This window comes from Stenella coeruleoalba (assembly GCF_951394435.1).
Source record: "Stenella coeruleoalba genome assembly, chromosome: 16".
NCBI classification, from domain to species: domain Eukaryota; kingdom Metazoa; phylum Chordata; class Mammalia; order Artiodactyla; family Delphinidae; genus Stenella; species Stenella coeruleoalba.
This window is the reverse complement of record NC_137162.1, coordinates 8,828,919-8,833,182: the sequence shown is the minus strand read 5'-3', so window position 1 is coordinate 8,833,182 and position 4,264 is coordinate 8,828,919. Positions and strand designations below refer to the sequence as shown.

Below are 4,264 nucleotides of genomic sequence, written 5' to 3'. Positions count from 1 at the left end.
TTGGGATGGTTGGTCCCATTAAAAAGTCCCAACTCCCAGATATTTCCTGGCATCAGTGCCTAAAAATTACTCTCCCTTCCAATGTAAGAATTTTACCTACAGCTTCTTAATCAGATGATTATCCAGAATAGTGTTTTATATATATATAAAGTATATATATATATATATATATATATATATATATATATATATATAGTTCATAACTTTTATCCCATCTTCTTCTGAGAATGAATTGAAGCAACTATGTAGGCATCCAGCACATGTCTGGGTATTGAAGTTTCCCCATCTCTACGTGGTCAGTGAGAACTTGTGAAACAACAAAATACTCTACAGTTTTGATATTATAAACTCAAATTGCACCACCTACACCGTGCCTCTTTGTTCATTTTTTTCACTTTAGAAAGCACAGGCCTTTATTTGAAACTTCAGAATTAGGGAGTCTGATCTTAAAAAAAGGAAAATGTTCCATTCAGTACTTACTTAATTTCCTTATTTAGTGGTATATATAGGATTTATGAATTAGCTCTTAGTTCTGGCATGCTTAGTAAGTCTGATCTTGCTTACAGAAATAGGTTCTTAATACTTCATTTTCAGAACACTTTAAAACCCAAGCCAATGCTTTTCCTTCAAGGATGCGGAAGGCATTCCTCATTCAAATCTGATTCATGGTTTTATAAAGCATGAAGATCACTTTTATTACTTCATCATCTATATGCTGGATTCTAATATTCTTTTTGATGGTGATGTGTTCAGTGATAGAAACTTAAAAAGAGAGAATTCCTTCTCAATTTGTAAACCAAAAATTTAAAAGCAAAATCCCTGAAGTGATAGGAAGACATTTTTATGACATAAACAGCTACTTCACTAAGCTGCTGGCAAAAGCCTAAACGACAAAGGTACAAATTGTTATTTAACCTTTAAATACTGTTTGCTACAAATCTACAAATATTTTAAATATACTTTCTTCTGCAGTGAAAATTAAGATAATCCCCAGCTTAACAGCTTTTGAAGATGCAAATATTACGAATAAAAAAGATAACTTTCCTAGTGAATATCCAATGATAAACTGAACCCTAAGGTTTTTATCCCAAGGACATAAAAATGATCTAAATTGGACTAAGTGCACGGCAAGTTCATATGAAAAATGATTCTTCATATGCTCTTCTACTAAAGCTATCAATATAAAAACAATCTAAAAGCTTGTTTTCTGCTTGAAGATTTAGGTAACCTCCCAGGAATCACAACTTGTGAGCTTTTAAACCCAGAGCTATAGTATGTGAAAATACTAGTGCCTCATAAAAAAGCAAGCTGATAAAATTCCATATGTAAATAAATATCAGTAATAATTACATTCTGCATAATATTTTTTAATCTAAAACTTCCAAACCATCAACCTTTTTCAGTGCTTCGAGTGAGCAATCAAAATAGTCATATTTATTCAGGTTTAAAACTACATTTCTCTTCTCTCAATATGAAGGCATAGACAGAATAGACAGTAAAATTATTTTGTCCAACATTCTGAGCCTATGGATGTGGAAACCATCTACAACATGATCTCATTAGGTCATCATCGATTCACCTTCTTCACCAGTAGCATCTTGGGGAAATGTGAAGGTCTTCAAGCATCTCAGCCAGACTAATTCGAGGTGCTCCTTCATCATCTGTGTCACTTTCCACAGGAATCGTTGAATCTCTATAAATATTCACACTTTTTCTAATTGCCTCATCTTCTTCCAAATCTTCAAGGAAATCTGGGTATTGCCTTTCATCATCTGTATCCATGTTTTCTCTATCTCTTGCAAGCTCTTTCAGTTTCCGGTTTCTAAGACACTGACGTTTGGTACGGTCATAGCTCTTCTTGACTAGCACCACATCTAGGACTCTATCTGATTTCATTTTGTTGATATGCTCATCATTTAAGTTACAGTTGGCCAGATCAAACCCCAACACCAGGTCTCCAGGATTCAGAAGATGTCCCAAATGAGTACGACAAAAATACTGTTTATCTGTACTCATTTCAGATGTTTTCTGTACCCAGACTTCCCCGAGGGTATGCTTTTATGATACCATTCCAGCACCTGCACTGCGTTTTAGATCTCGGACTATGCTGCATTCCATAACAATAAACTCCTCTAGCTGTTTGGGATGTGGCATAAACTATTGAAAGGGTGACTCCAGAAAGCGCTCCCATCAATATCTGCAACTTGTAGGGTATTTGGATCTATGAGATGGATGACGCTGGTTACTCGAATACACACACAAATCTGGTTCATGTTTCCCAGGATTTGTGCCAGTCTTGCAGACAGACAAACAACATTATCCTTGCATATTGGAACAATTTCCACAGAAAAGGTGCTTTTGTAATTGTATGTGTTACTATGGATATCCTGAGAGATCAGTCCCTGTGAAGCTTTGTATCTAGTGGGAACAGTACACTGAAGAAATTCTACCATCTTCTGAGCATGTTGTTTTGAGGAATAATAGAAATCCAGCCCATCATGAATCTCTTTGATACGAAATGTATTCCGGTGCATGCCACATTTCAAAATCAGCTGTTCTAGACAGTAGCAAGTTCTTTTGTGCAAAGTCGTTTGCCTGACTTGCACCACAGCCTTCCAGAAATCCTCAGCTTCCACTCTGTGGCAGTCTCCACACATCCGGGCCTGAACAACATAATCCGCCACAAACACTTGCTGAAGGATAGCACCATTCATCACCTCTTTCTGAAGAGTTAGTTTAACTTTAAGTCTCTTAGAACGGGGCTCAGTCCAAACAAAGCTTGCATCTACAAGACGTATGTTACTCAGAGGAGCTTTGAATATTTTCAAACACAAAGCAAGAAGTTCCTTGGATTCTAAGGCACGTTGTGCCCAAGTTCCTGGTGGCTGGAAATATCTTTGACATTGTTTGCTGAAAGATAAGAGAGACTTGTTTCGGAATGCCTTGGCTGATATCTACTTTACTTCGCAGGCAAGCCACACAAATACTGGCAGGATTTGGACTAATCGGGGCACCACGGTCGCAGCACAAGATGTGTCCAGGTGTGTGCTTCACGGGTTCTGTCATATACTCCATTTTTCTGTATATCTTAGCGCCTCTGGGCCAGACCCAGATGTGCTGAAAAACCGCGGCAGGACCAGTTCCTATCGCCCAGTTCTTATTTTGTAATTTGCACCAGCAAAGCACCATTCCTATTCCACACAGGCTCGTGCGGCCCAAATATAGAAGCCCTTACAGTCTCGTCACTCCGTTTTCTTTCTCATTATTAAGCTCTCACTTTCAGGGTTGGGTTTATTGGACAGACCTGGGCTTCTCAACATCCATTCGTACTCTTTTGACTGTTCCATCAGATGAATTCTAACTTCACCACCTCCTAGCTGTGTCACCGTGGACAAACGCTGTCCCACATTATGCCTCAGTTTTCTCCTCTGTGAAGTGAAGATAGTAAGACTGAAGCTGTAGAGTTGCCATGTGGGTCACCATATGTACAACCCATAAGGGAGAAGTACTTTGGGTGTCAGAACATGCCTGACCGTGATTTGGCCAAGTCCAGCTGGGAGCTCTGGGCTGTCTCTGGCAGGCAGGGGTCCATTAGTGACTGATTGGGACATGCTGATTTTAGTGTAAGCACAAACTTCTAATCCACGATTTCAGGGGCCCCTCATGACCCACGGCTAGAGAGTCACCATCAGAGAAAGGGCCTGCTCAGTTCTTTGTGAATTATTTCTTGACTTGTGGAATGATAATTTTATCGCGCTTTGTACATAGAACCATCCCTTCCCAGTTCCCTGAGATTTTGGTTTACCTGGGTTTACTTCTGAATACTTCCCCTAACTACCCCTCACTGGATTAATCAAGATTTGGAAGTGATATGGGTTATTTCTGTTTGTTTAGTGGCTACCTTTAACATTTTAACATGCATACTTCTATTAACAAATAACAAAGTTTCTCAGTATTTTATCCTTCTTTTAAACTATGAGATCATTAAAACATTACACATAGCCAGCAGTAACAATAACATTTTGGCAATGTTATTTCATCTAACCCTCTCATTATTACTATTATTACTATTGTTATTATTATTATGGAATATTTTATAGAAAATCCCAGATGTCATGTCTCACCACTTAGAAATACTTAGCCGACAAGAAAATTTTCCCCTTAATATAACCACTATGCCATTATCAGCAAACAAAATGAGCAATAATTTCTTAATATGATCACATATCCTTTCCATACTTAAATTTCTCCAGTTGTCCCCAAA

General features: G+C 38.1%; 1 pseudogene across 1 annotated transcript; it reads right to left on the bottom strand.

Moving 5' to 3' along the window:
* Positions 1–327: 327 nt before the first annotated feature.
* Positions 328–4,052, bottom strand: LOC307175100 (60S ribosomal export protein NMD3-like; annotated as a pseudogene). The gene has a single exon. The product of its transcript is annotated as a 60S ribosomal export protein NMD3-like (transcript).
* Between the last annotated feature and the right edge of the window lie 212 nt (positions 4,053–4,264).